Below are 15300 nucleotides of genomic sequence, written 5' to 3'. Positions count from 1 at the left end.
CCACAAAAGCATAATAGTTCCTAGTTATCTCTTGAATCTGCATCAAAGAGTCGCTGTAATGAACCAAAACGCTTTGCAGGGCGAGAAACACCAAAAAGACTAGACAACATGCTGAATGAGACAAATCAACACCGAAAAGGCTCAGGAAACGGGAAAAATACTCTGATTTACTCATTTCAGTGAGTGTGTGACAAAAGCACAATTGTTTTACAGTTCCCATGTACCTGCATCATAGAGTCGTGGTTAAGCACCAAAAGCGCTTTGCTTAAGCTAGGAAAACATAAAAATGACATTATTTGAATCAAACTTGAAACTCTTATTTGCTTTTTATCTTCCCATAAATATGAGAGTTTCTCACGTTTTGGGGGTCAAATATCACAGCATTTGCAGGAAAAAGCTAAAGAGTGCAGAGAATGCAGAAATTTGCAATGACCATAGGAAAAATCTACAATAACATGCTGGATGCCAAAACAATACTGATCAGGACACGGAATTACCTGTATTTGTGCTCTGTTTTGCTCATTTCAGTATTAGTGCCACAAAAGCATAATAGTTCCTAGTTATCTCTTGAATCTGCATCAAAGAGTCGCTGTAATGAACCAAAACGCTTTGCAGGGCGAGAAACACCAAAAAGACTAGACAACATGCTGAATGTTGATTTGTCTCAAATCAACACCGAAAAGGCTCAGGAAATGGGAAAAGTACTCTGATTTTTTCATTGCAGTGAGTGTGTGACAAAAGCACAATTGTGTTACAGTGTCCATGTACCTGCATCATAGAGTTGTGGTTTAGCACCAAAAGCGCTTTGCTTAAGCGAGGAAAACATAAAAATGACATTATTTGAATCAAACTTGAAACTCTTATTTGCTTTTTATCTTCCCATAAATATGAGAGTTTCTCACGTTTTGGGGGTCAAATATCACAGCATTTGCAGGAAAAAGCTAAAGAGGGCAGAGAATGCAGAAATTTGCAATGACCATAGGAAAAATCTACAATAACATGCTGGATGCCAAAACAGCACAGAAAAGGCTCAGGACACGGAATTACATGTTTTTGTACTCTGTTTTGCTCATTTCAGTATTAGTGCCACAAAAGCATAATAATTCCTCGTTCTCTCTTGAATCTGCATCAGAGAGTCGCTGTAATAAACCAAAACGCTTTGCAGGGCGAGAAACACAAAAAGACTAGACAACATGCTGAATGAGACAAATCAACACCGAAAAGGCTCAGGAAACGGGAAAAATACTCTGATTTACTCATTTCAGTGAGTGTGTGACAAAAGCACAATTGTGTTACAGTTCCCATGTACCTGCATCATAGAGTCGTGGTTTAGCACCAAAAACGCTTTGCTTAAGCGAGAAAAACATAAAAAAGGCATTATTTGAATCAAACTTGAAACTCTTATTTGCTTTTTATCTTCCCATAAATATGAGAGTTTCTCACGTTTTGGGGGTCAAATATCACAGCTGTTGCAGGAAAAAGCTAAAGAGGGCAGAGAATGCAGAAATTTGCAATGACCATAGGAAGCACTACAATAACATGCTGGATGCCAAAACAATACTGATCAGGACACGGAATTACCTGTATTTGAGCTCTGTTTTGCTCATTTCAGTATTAGTGCCACAAAAGCATAATAGTTCCTAGTTATCTCTTGAATCTGCATCAGAGAGTCCCAGTAATGAATCAAAACGCTTTGTGGGGCGAGAAACACCAAAAAGACTAGACAACATGCTGAATGTTGATTTGTCTCAAATCAACACCGAAAAGGCTCAGGAAACGGGAAAAGTACTCTGATTTACTCATTTCAGTGAGTGTGTGACAAAAGCACAATTGTGTTACAGTTCCCATGTACCTGCATCATAGAGTCGTGGTTAAGCACCAAAAGCGCTTTGCTTAAGCTAGGAAAACATAAAAATGACATATTAGATGAATCAAACTTGAAACTCATATTCGCGTTTTATCTTCCCATAAATATGAGAGTTTCTCACGTTTTGGGGGTCAAATATCACAGCATTTGCAGGAAAAAGCTAAAGAGGGCAGAGAATGCAGAAATTTGCAATGACCATAGGAAAAATCTACAATAACATGCTGGATGCCAAAACAGCACAGAAAAGGCTCAGGACACGGAATTACATGTTTTTGTACTCTGTTTTGCTCATTTCAGTATTAGTGCCACAAAAGCATAATAATTCCTCGTTCTCTCTTGAATCTGCATCAGAGAGTCGCTGTAATAAACCAAAACGCTTTGCAGGGCGAGAAACACAAAAAGACTAGACAACATGCTGAATGAGACAAATCAACACCGAAAAGGCTCAGGAAACGGGAAAAATACTCTGATTTACTCATTTCAGTGAGTGTGTGACAAAAGCACAATTGTGTTACAGTTCCCATGTACCTGCATCATAGAGTCGTGGTTTAGCACCAAAAACGCTTTGCTTAAGCGAGAAAAACATAAAAAAGGCATTATTTGAATCAAACTTGAAACTCTTATTTGCTTTTTATCTTCCCATAAATATGAGAGTTTCTCACGTTTTGGGGGTCAAATATCACAGCTGTTGCAGGAAAAAGCTAAAGAGGGCAGAGAATGCAGAAATTTGCAATGACCATAGGAAAAATCTACAATAACATGCTGGATGCCAAAACAGCACAGAAAAGGCTCAGGACACGGAATTACATGTTTTTGTACTCTGTTTTGCTCATTTCAGTATTAGTGCCACAAAAGCATAATAATTCCTCGTTCTCTCTTGAATCTGCATCAGAGAGTCGCTGTAATGAACCAAAACGCTTTGCAGGGCGAGAAACACAAAAAGACTAGACAACATGCTGAATAAGACAAATCAACACCGAAAAGGCTCAGGAAATGGGAAAAGTACTGTGATTTACTCATTTCAGTGAGTGTGTGACAAAAGCACAATTGTGTTACAGTGCCCATGTACCTGCATCATAGAGTCGTGGTTAAGCACCAAAAGCGCTTTGCTTAAGCGAGGAAAACATAAAAATGACATATTAGATGAATCAAACTTGAAACTCATATTCGCGTTTTATCTTCCCATAAATATGAAAGTTTCTCACGTTTTGGGGGTCAAATATCACAGCATTTGCAGGAAAAAGCTAAAGAGGGCAGAGAATGAAGAAATTTGCAATGACCATAGTTCAATCAGGAGAGACTTAAACACCATAAAGAGTTATGAACCAATTTAATGAACAAATGCATGCAAAGATAGTTTGGCGGTTAGACCCCATCAATCATTGAGCAATTAATAAATGAAAGGGGGTGCAATGACATTGAGAATTAAGATATCCCCCGATGGAGTCTAGACACTGGTGGTGGTGATAGTCCTAAGAGGCTTGATCTGTGATTCATTGAGAACTGCGGGCTGCGGACTTCGGACTCGGGCTGCGGACTGCTGGGCTGAGAACTGCTGGGCTGTGACTGCGAGGCTGCGAACTGCAATCTGCAGCTGCAGGGCGGACGACTGCTGGGCTGAAGAAAGAGGACTGAGCCATAAAGACTGGGGGTGTCTGGGGAGGAGGAGGGTCGAGACGCGAGCCTGAAAGACAGCTGACAAGCAGAAGAGATGGCATTTAAACTTTGACAGCTATGAAATGATTGGCTTAACGATTGAAGCGGAAACGATGTGATTGGACAGAGAAAAAAATTGACGCGCCTCCCAGTCAGCTGATAGACAAAGCGGGAAAGAATGAGTGAACAGAAGTGTGTGTGAGTGTGCCCCCAGTCTTCCTGACTGAACTTTCGCTAAGCTTCATGAAGCACTACAATAACATGCTGGATGCCAAAACAATACTGATCAGGACACGGAATTACCTGTATTTGTACTCTGTTTTGCTCATTTCAGTATTAGTGCCACAAAAGCATAATAATTCCTCGTTCTCTCTTGAATCTGCATCAAAGAGTCGCTGTAATGAACCAAAACGCTTTGCAGGGCGAGAAACACAAAAAGACTAGACAACATGTTGAATGAGACAAATCAACACCGAAAAGGCTCAGGAAACGGGAAAAGTACTGTGATTTACTCATTTCAGTGAGTGTGTGACAAAAGCACAATTGTGTTACAGTGTCCATGTACCTGCATCATAGAGTCGTGGTTAAGCACCAAAAGCGCTTTGCTTAAGCGAGGAAAACATAAAAATGACATATTAGATGAATCAAACTTGAAACTCATATTCGCGTTTTATCTTCCCATAAATATGAAAGTTTCTCACGTTTTGGGGGTCAAATATCACAGCATTTGCAGGAAAAAGCTAAAGAGGGCAGAGAATGCAGAAATTTGCATTGACCATAGGAAACACTACAATAACATGTTGGATGCCAGAACACTACCAATCAGGACACGGAATTACATGTTTTTGTACTCTGTTTTGCTCATTTCAGTATTAGTGCCACAAAAGCATAATAATTCCTAGTTATCTCTTGAATCTGCATCAGAGAGTCGCTGTAATGAACCAAAACGCTTTGCAGGGCGAGAAACACAAAAAGACTAGACAACATGCTGAATGGGACAAATCAACACCGAAAAGGCTCAGGAAACGGGAAAAGTACTCTGATTTACTCATTTCAGTGAGTGTGTGACAAAAGCACAATTGTGTTACAGTGTCCATGTACCTGCATCATAGAGTCGTGGTTTAGCACCAAAAGCGCTTTGCTTAAGCGAGAAAAACATAAAAAAGGCATTATTTGAATCAAACTTGAAACTCATATTCGCGTTTTATCTTCCCATAAATATGAAAGTTTCTCACGTTTTGGGGGTCAAATATCACAGCATTTGCAGGAAAAAGCTAAAGAGGGCAGAGAATGCAGAAATTTGCAATGACCATAGGAAAAATCTACAATAACATGCTGGATGCCAAAACAGCACAGAAAAGGCTCAGGACACGGAATTACATGTTTTTGTACTCTGTTTTGCTCATTTCAGTATTAGTGCCACAAAAGCATAATAATTCCTCGTTCTCTCTTGAATCTGCATCAGAGAGTCGCTGTAATAAACCAAAACGCTTTGCAGGGCGAGAAACACCAAAAAGACTAGACAACATGCTGAATGAGACAAATCAACACCGAAAAGGCTCAGGAAACGGGAAAAATACTCTGATTTACTCATTTCAGTGAGTGTGTGACAAAAGCACAATTGTGTTACAGTTCCCATGTACCTGCATCATAGAGTTGTGGTTAAGCACCAAAAGCGCTTTGCTTAAGCTAGGAAAACATAAAAATGACATTATTTGAATCAAACTTGAAACTCTTATTTGCTTTTTATCTTCCCATAAATATGAGAGTTTCTCACGTTTTGGGGGTCAAATATCACAGCATTTGCAGGAAAAAGCTAAAGAGTGCAGAGAATGCAGAAATTTGCAATGACCATAGGAAAAATCTACAATAACATGCTGGATGCCAAAACAATACTGATCAGGACACGGAATTACCTGTATTTGTGCTCTGTTTTGCTCATTTCAGTATTAGTGCCACAAAGCATAATAGTTCCTAGTTATCTCTTGAATCTGCATCAAAGAGTCGCTGTAATGAACCAAAACGCTTTGCAGGGCGAGAAACACCAAAAAGACTAGACAACATGCTGAATGTTGATTTGTCTCAAATCAACACCGAAAAGGCTCAGGAAATGGGAAAAGTACTCTGATTTTTTCATTGCAGTGAGTGTGTGACAAAAGCACAATTGTGTTACAGTGTCCATGTACCTGCATCATAGAGTTGTGGTTTAGCACCAAAAGCGCTTTGCTTAAGCGAGGAAAACATAAAAATGACATTATTTGAATCAAACTTGAAACTCTTATTTGCTTTTTATCTTCCCATAAATATGAGAGTTTCTCACGTTTTGGGGGTCAAATATCACAGCATTTGCAGGAAAAAGCTAAAGAGGGCAGAGAATGCAGAAATTTGCAATGACCATAGGAAAAATCTACAATAACATGTTGGATGCCAAAACAGCACAGAAAAGGCTCAGGACACGGAATTACATGTTTTTGTACTCTGTTTTGCTCATTTCAGTATTAGTGCCACAAAAGCATAATAATTCCTCGTTCTCTCTTGAATCTGCATCAGAGAGTCGCTGTAATAAACCAAAACGCTTTGCAGGGCGAGAAACACCAAAAAGACTAGACAACATGCTGAATGAGACAAATCAACACCGAAAAGGCTCAGGAAACGGGAAAAATACTCTGATTTACTCATTTCAGTGAGTGTGTGACAAAAGCACAATTGTGTTACAGTTCCCATGTACCTGCATCATAGAGTTGTGGTTAAGCACCAAAAGCGCTTTGCTTAAGCTAGGAAAACATAAAAATGACATTATTTGAATCAAACTTGAAACTCTTATTTGCTTTTTATCTTCCCATAAATATGAGAGTTTCTCACGTTTTGGGGGTCAAATATCACAGCATTTGCAGGAAAAAGCTAAAGAGTGCAGAGAATGCAGAAATTTGCAATGACCATAGGAAGCATCACAATAACATGCTGGATGCCAAAACAATACTGATCAGGACACGGAATTACCTGTATTTGTGCTCTGTTTTGCTCATTTCAGTATTAGTGCCACAAAAGCATAATAGTTCCTAGTTATCTCTTGAATCTGCATCAGAGAGTCACTGTAATGAACCAAAACGCTTTGCAGGGCGAGAAACACCAAAAAGACTAGACAACATGCTGAATGTTGATTTGTCTCAAATCAACACCGAAAAGGCTCAGGAAACGGGAAAAGTACTCTGATTTACTCATTTCAGTGAGTGTGTGACAAAAGCACAATTGTGTTACAGTTCCCATGTACCTGCATCATAGAGTCGTGGTTAAGCACCAAAAGCGCTTTGCTTAAGCGAGGAAAACATAAAAATGACATATTAGATGAATCAAACTTGAAACTCATATTCGCGTTTTATCTTCCCATAAATATGAAAGTTTCTCACGTTTTGGGGGTCAAATATCACAGCATTTGCAGGAAAAAGCTAAAGAGGGCAGAGAATGCAGAAATTTGCAATGACCATAGGAAAAATCTACAATAACATGCTGGATGCCAAAACAGCACAGAAAAGGCTCAGGACACGGAATTACATGTTTTTGTACTCTGTTTTGCTCATTTCAGTATGAGTGCCACAAAAGCATAATAATTCCTAGTTATCTCTTGAATCTGCATCAGAGAGTCGCTGTAATAAACCAAAACGCTTTGCAGGGCGAGAAACACCAAAAAGACTAGACAACATGCTGAATGAGACAAATCAACACCGAAAAGGCTCAGGAAACGGGAAAAATACTCTGATTTACTCATTTCAGTGAGTGTGTGACAAAAGCACAATTGTGTTACAGTTCCCATGTACCTGCATCATAGAGTCGTGGTTAAGCACCAAAAGCGCTTTGCTTAAGCTAGGAAAACATAAAAATGACATTATTTGAATCAAACTTGAAACTCTTATTTGCTTTTTATCTTCCCATAAATATGAGAGTTTCTCACGTTTTGGGGGTCAAATATCACAGCATTTGCAGGAAAAAGCTAAAGAGGGCAGAGAATGCAGAAATTTGCAATGACCATAGGAAAAATCTACAATAACATGCTGGATGCCAAAACAATACTGATCAGGACACGGAATTACCTGTATTTGTGCTCTGTTTTGCTCATTTCAGTATTAGTGCCACAAAAGCATAATAGTTCCTAGTTATCTCTTGAATCTGCATCAGAGAGTCACTGTAATGAACCAAAACGCTTTGCAGGGCGAGAAACACCAAAAAGACTAGACAACATGCTGAATGTTGATTTGTCTCAAATCAACACCGAAAAGGCTCAGGAAACGGGAAAAGTACTCTGATTTACTCATTTCAGTGAGTGTGTGACAAAAGCACAATTGTGTTACAGTTCCCATGTACCTGCATCATAGAGTCGTGGTTAAGCACCAAAAGCGCTTTGCTTAAGCGAGGAAAACATAAAAATGACATATTAGATGAATCAAACTTGAAACTCATATTCGCGTTTTATCTTCCCATAAATATGAAAGTTTCTCACGTTTTGGGGGTCAAATATCACAGCATTTGCAGGAAAAAGCTAAAGAGGGCAGAGAATGCAGAAATTTGCAATGACCATAGGAAAAATCTACAATAACATGCTGGATGCCAAAACAGCACAGAAAAGGCTCAGGACACGGAATTACATGTTTTTGTACTCTGTTTTGCTCATTTCAGTATGAGTGCCACAAAAGCATAATAATTCCTAGTTATCTCTTGAATCTGCATCAGAGAGTCACTGTAATAAACCAAAACGCTTTGCAGGGCGAGAAACACCAAAAAGACTAGACAACATGCTGAATGAGACAAATCAACACCGAAAAGGCTCAGGAAACGGGAAAAGTACTCTGATTTACTCATTTCAGTGAGTGTGTGACAAAAGCACAATTGTGTTACAGTGTCCATGTACCTGCATCATAGAGTCGTGGTTTAGCACCAAAAGCGCTTTGCTTAAGCGAGAAAAACATAAAAAAGGCATTATTTGAATCAAACTTGAAACTCTTATTTGCTTTTTATCTTCCCATAAATATGAGAGTTTCTCACGTTTTGGGGGTCAAATATCACAGCTGTTGCAGGAAAAAGCTAAAGAGGGCAGAGAATGCAGAAATTTGCAATGACCATAGGAAGCACTACAATAACATGCTGGATGCCAAAACAATACTGATCAGGACACGGAATTACCTGTATTTGTGCTCTGTTTTGCTCATTTCAGTATTAGTGCCACAAAAGCATAATAGTTCCTAGTTATCTCTTGAATCTGCATCAGAGAGTCACTGTAATGAACCAAAACGCTTTGCAGGGCGAGAAACACCAAAAAGACTAGACAACATGCTGAATGTTGATTTGTCTCAAATCAACACCGAAAAGGCTCAGGAAACGGGAAAAGTACTCTGATTTACTCATTTCAGTGAGTGTGTGACAAAAGCACAATTGTGTTACAGTTCCCATGTACCTGCATCATAGAGTCGTGGTAAAGCACCAAAAGCGCTTTGCTTAAGCGAGGAAAACATAAAAATGACATATTAGATGAATCAAACTTGAAACTCATATTCGCGTTTTATCTTCCCATAAATATGAAAGTTTCTCACGTTTTGGGGGTCAAATATCACAGCATTTGCAGGAAAAAGCTAAAGAGGGCAGAGAATGCAGAAATTTGCAATGACCATAGGAAAAATCTACAATAACATGCTGGATGCCAAAACAGCACAGAAAAGGCTCAGGACACGGAATTACATGTTTTTGTACTCTGTTTTGCTCATTTCAGTATTAGTGCCACAAAAGCATAATAATTCCTCGTTCTCTCTTGAATCTGCATCAGAGAGTCGCTGTAATAAACCAAAACGCTTTGCAGGGCGAGAAACACCAAAAAGACTAGACAACATGCTGAATGAGACAAATCAACACCGAAAAGGCTCAGGAAACGGGAAAAATACTCTGATTTACTCATTTCAGTGAGTGTGTGACAAAAGCACAATTGTGTTACAGTTCCCATGTACCTGCATCATAGAGTTGTGGTTAAGCACCAAAAGCGCTTTGCTTAAGCTAGGAAAACATAAAAATGACATTATTTGAATCAAACTTGAAACTCTTATTTGCTTTTTATCTTCCCATAAATATGAGAGTTTCTCACGTTTTGGGGGTCAAATATCACAGCATTTGCAGGAAAAAGCTAAAGAGTGCAGAGAATGCAGAAATTTGCAATGACCATAGGAAGCACTACAATAACATGCTGGATGCCAAAACAATACTGATCAGGACACGGAATTACCTGTATTTGTGCTCTGTTTTGCTCATTTCAGTATTAGTGCCACAAAAGCATAATAGTTCCTAGTTATCTCTTGAATCTGCATCAAAGAGTCGCTGTAATGAACCAAAACGCTTTGCAGGGCGAGAAACACAAAAAAAGACTAGACAACATGCTGAATGTTGATTTGTCTCAAATCAACACCGAAAAGGCTCAGGAAATGGGAAAAGTACTCTGATTTTTTCATTGCAGTGAGTGTGTGACAAAAGCACAATTGTGTTTCAGTTCCCATGTACCTGCATCATAGATTCGTGGTTAAGCACCAAAAGCTCTTTGCTTAAGCGAGAAAAACATAAAAATGACATATTAGATGAATCAAACTTGAAACTCATATTCGCGTTTTATCTTCCCATAAATATGAAAGTTTCTCACGTTTTGGGGGTCAAATATCACAGCATTTGCAGGAAAAAGCTAAAGAGGGCAGAGAATGCAGAAATTTGCAATGACCATAGGAAAAATCTACAATAACATGCTGGATGCCAAAACAGCACAGAAAAGGCTCAGGACACGGAATTACATGTTTTTGTACTCTGTTTTGCTCATTTCAGTATGAGTGCCACAAAAGCATAATAATTCCTAGTTATCTCTTGAATCTGCATCAGAGAGTCGCTGTAATAAACCAAAACGCTTTGCAGGGCGAGAAACACCAAAAAGACTAGACAACATGCTGAATGAGACAAATCAACACCGAAAAGGCTCAGGAAACGGGAAAAATACTCTGATTTACTCATTTCAGTGAGTGTGTGACAAAAGCACAATTGTGTTACAGTTCCCATGTACCTGCATCATAGAGTCGTGGTTAAGCACCAAAAGCGCTTTGCTTAAGCTAGGAAAACATAAAAATGACATTATTTGAATCAAACTTGAAACTCTTATTTGCTTTTTATCTTCCCATAAATATGAGAGTTTCTCACGTTTTGGGGGTCAAATATCACAGCATTTGCAGGAAAAAGCTAAAGAGTGCAGAGAATGCAGAAATTTGCAATGACCATAGGAAAAATCTACAATAACATGCTGGATGCCAAAACAATACTGATCAGGACACGGAATTACCTGTATTTGTGCTCTGTTTTGCTCATTTCAGTATTAGTGCCACAAAGCATAATAGTTCCTAGTTATCTCTTGAATCTGCATCAAAGAGTCGCTGTAATGAACCAAAACGCTTTGCAGGGCGAGAAACACCAAAAAGACTAGACAACATGCTGAATGTTGATTTGTCTCAAATCAACACCGAAAAGGCTCAGGAAATGGGAAAAGTACTCTGATTTTTTCATTGCAGTGAGTGTGTGACAAAAGCACAATTGTGTTACAGTGTCCATGTACCTGCATCATAGAGTCGTGGTTAAGCACCAAAAGCGCTTTGCTTAAGCGAGGAAAACATAAAAATGACATTATTTGAATCAAACTTGAAACTCTTATTTGCTTTTTATCTTCCCATAAATATGAGAGTTTCTCACGTTTTGGGGGTCAAATATCACAGCATTTGCAGGAAAAAGCTAAAGAGGGCAGAGAATGCAGAAATTTGCAATGACCATAGGAAAAATCTACAATAACATGTTGGATGCCAAAACAGCACAGAAAAGGCTCAGGACACGGAATTACATGTTTTTGTACTCTGTTTTGCTCATTTCAGTATTAGTGCCACAAAAGCATAATAATTCCTCGTTCTCTCTTGAATCTGCATCAGAGAGTCGCTGTAATGAACCAAAACGCTTTGCAGGGCGAGAAACACAAAAAGACTAGACAACATGCTGAATGAGACAAATCAACACCGAAAAGGCTCAGGAAACAGGAAAAGTACTCTGATTTACTCATTTCAGTGAGTGTGTGACAAAAGCACAATTGTGTTACAGTTCCCATGTACCTGCATCATAGATTCGTGGTTAAGCACCAAAAGCTCTTTGCTTAAGCGAGAAAAACATAAAAATGACATATTAAATGAATCAAACTTGAAACTCATATTCGCGTTTTATCTTCCCATAAATATGAGAGTTTCTCACGTTTTGGGGGTCAAATATCACAGCATTTGCAGGAAAAAGCTAAAGAGGGCAGAGAATGCAGAAATTTGCAATGACCATAGGAAAAATCTACAATAACATGCTGGATGCCAAAACAGCACAGAAAAGGCTCAGGACACGGAATTACATGTTTTTGTACTCTGTTTTGCTCATTTCAGTATTAGTGCCACAAAAGCATAATAGTTCCTAGTTATCTCTTGAATCTGCATCAGAGAGTCGCTGTAATGAACCAAAACGCTTTGCAGGGCGAGAAACACAAAAAGACTAAACAACATGCTGAATAAGACAACTCAACACCGAAAAGGCTCAGGAAACGGGAAAAGTACTGTGATTTACTCATTTCAGTGAGTGTGTGACAAAAGCACAATTGTGTTACAGTGTCCATGTACCTGCATCATAGAGTCGTGGTTTAGCACCAAAAGCGCTTTGCTTAAGCGAGAAAAACATAAAAAAGGCATTATTTGAATCAAACTTGAAACTCTTATTTGCTTTTTATCTTCCCATAAATATGAGAGTTTCTCACGTTTTGGGGGTCAAATATCACAGCATTTGCAGGAAAAAGCTAAAGAGGGCAGAGAATGCAGAAATTTGCAATGACCATAGGAATCACTACAATAACATGCTGGATGCCAAAACAATACTGATCAGGACACGGAATTACCTGTATTTGTGCTCTGTTTTGCTCATTTCAGTATTAGTGCCACAAAAGCATAATAGTTCCTAGTTATCTCTTGAATCTGCATCAGAGAGTCACTGTAATGAACCAAAACGCTTTGCAGGGCGAGAAACACCAAAAAGACTAGACAACATGCTGAATGTTGATTTGTCTCAAATCAACACCGAAAAGGCTCAGGAAACGGGAAAAGTACTCTGATTTACTCATTTCAGTGAGTGTGTGACAAAAGCACAATTGTGTTACAGTTCCCATGTACCTGCATCATAGAGTCGTGGTTAAGCACCAAAAGCGCTTTGCTTAAGCGAGGAAAACATAAAAATGACATATTAGATGAATCAAACTTGAAACTCATATTCGCGTTTTATCTTCCCATAAATATGAAAGTTTCTCACGTTTTGGGGGTCAAATATCACAGCATTTGCAGGAAAAAGCTAAAGAGGGCAGAGAATGCAGAAATTTGCAATGACCATAGGAAAAATCTACAATAACATGCTGGATGCCAAAACAGCACAGAAAAGGCTCAGGACACGGAATTACATGTTTTTGTACTCTGTTTTGCTCATTTCAGTATTAGTGCCACAAAAGCATAATAATTCCTCGTTCTCTCTTGAATCTGCATCAGAGAGTCGCTGTAAAGAACCAAAACGCTTTGCAGGGCGAGAAACACAAAAAGACTAGACAACATGCTGAATGAGACAAATCAACACCGAAAAGGCTCAGGAAACAGGAAAAGTACTCTGATTTACTCATTTCAGTGAGTGTGTGACAAAAGCACAATTGTGTTACAGTTCCCATGTACCTGCATCATAGATTCGTGGTTAAGCACCAAAAGCGCTTTGCTTAAGCGAGAAAAACATAAAAAAGGCATTATTTGAATCAAACTTGAAACTCTTATTTGCTTTTTATCTTCCCATAAATATGAGAGTTTCTCACGTTTTGGGGGTCAAATATCACAGCATTTGCAGGAAAAAGCTAAAGAGGGCAGAGAATGCAGAAATTTGCAATGACCATAGGAAAAATCTACAATAACATGCTGGATGCCAAAACAATACTGATCAGGACACGGAATTACCTGTATTTGTGCTCTGTTTTGCTCATTTCAGTATTAGTGCCACAAAAGCATAATAGTTCCTAGTTATCTCTTGAATCTGCATCAGAGAGTCACTGTAATGAACCAAAACGCTTTGCAGGGCGAGAAACACCAAAAAGACTAGACAACATGCTGAATGTTGATTTGTCTCAAATCAACACCGAAAAGGCTCAGGAAACGGGAAAAGTACTCTGATTTACTCATTTCAGTGAGTGTGTGACAAAAGCACAATTGTGTTACAGTTCCCATGTACCTGCATCATAGAGTCGTGGTTAAGCACCAAAAGCGCTTTGCTTAAGCGAGGAAAACATAAAAATGACATATTAGATGAATCAAACTTGAAACTCATATTCGCGTTTTATCTTCCCATAAATATGAAAGTTTCTCACGTTTTGGGGGTCAAATATCACAGCATTTGCAGGAAAAAGCTAAAGAGGGCAGAGAATGCAGAAATTTGCAATGACCATAGGAAAAATCTACAATAACATGCTGGATGCCAAAACAGCACAGAAAAGGCTCAGGACACGGAATTACATGTTTTTGTACTCTGTTTTGCTCATTTCAGTATTAGTGCCACAAAAGCATAATAATTCCTCGTTCTCTCTTGAATCTGCATCAGAGAGTCGCTGTAATAAACCAAAACGCTTTGCAGGGCGAGAAACACCAAAAAGACTAGACAACATGCTGAATGAGACAAATCAACACCGAAAAGGCTCAGGAAACGGGAAAAATACTCTGATTTACTCATTTCAGTGAGTGTGTGACAAAAGCACAATTGTGTTACAGTTCCCATGTACCTGCATCATAGAGTTGTGGTTAAGCACCAAAAGCGCTTTGCTTAAGCTAGGAAAACATAAAAATGACATTATTTGAATCAAACTTGAAACTCTTATTTGCTTTTTATCTTCCCATAAATATGAGAGTTTCTCACGTTTTGGGGGTCAAATATCACAGCATTTGCAGGAAAAAGCTAAAGAGTGCAGAGAATGCAGAAATTTGCAATGACCATAGGAAGCACTACAATAACATGCTGGATGCCAAAACAATACTGATCAGGACACGGAATTACCTGTATTTGTGCTCTGTTTTGCTCATTTCAGTATTAGTGCCACAAAAGCATAATAGTTCCTAGTTATCTCTTGAATCTGCATCAAAGAGTCGCTGTAATGAACCAAAACGCTTTGCAGGGCGAGAAACACCAAAAAGACTAGACAACATGCTGAATGTTGATTTGTCTCAAATCAACACCGAAAAGGCTCAGGAAATGGGAAAAGTACTCTGATTTTTTCATTGCAGTGAGTGTGTGACAAAAGCACAATTGTGTTTCAGTTCCCATGTACCTGCATCATAGATTCGTGGTTAAGCACCAAAAGCTCTTTGCTTAAGCGAGAAAAACATAAAAATGACATATTAGATGAATCAAACTTGAAACTCATATTCGCGTTTTATCTTCCCATAAATATGAAAGTTTCTCACGTTTTGGGGGTCAAATATCACAGCATTTGCAGGAAAAAGCTAAAGAGGGCAGAGAATGCAGAAATTTGCAATGACCATAGGAAAAATCTACAATAACATGCTGGATGCCAAAACAGCACAGAAAAGGCTCAGGACACGGAATTACATGTTTTTGTACTCTGTTTTGCTCATTTCAGTATTAGTGCCACAAAAGCATAATAATTCCTCGTTCTCTCTTGA

The sequence above is a fragment of the Halichoeres trimaculatus genome, unplaced genomic scaffold (genome assembly GCF_033239565.1).
Source record: "Halichoeres trimaculatus isolate MK-OKI-2021-1 unplaced genomic scaffold, fHalTri1.1 fHalTri1_scaffold_59, whole genome shotgun sequence".
Lineage (NCBI taxonomy): Eukaryota > Metazoa > Chordata > Actinopteri > Labriformes > Labridae > Halichoeres > Halichoeres trimaculatus.
This window is presented reverse-complemented; position numbering follows the sequence as displayed.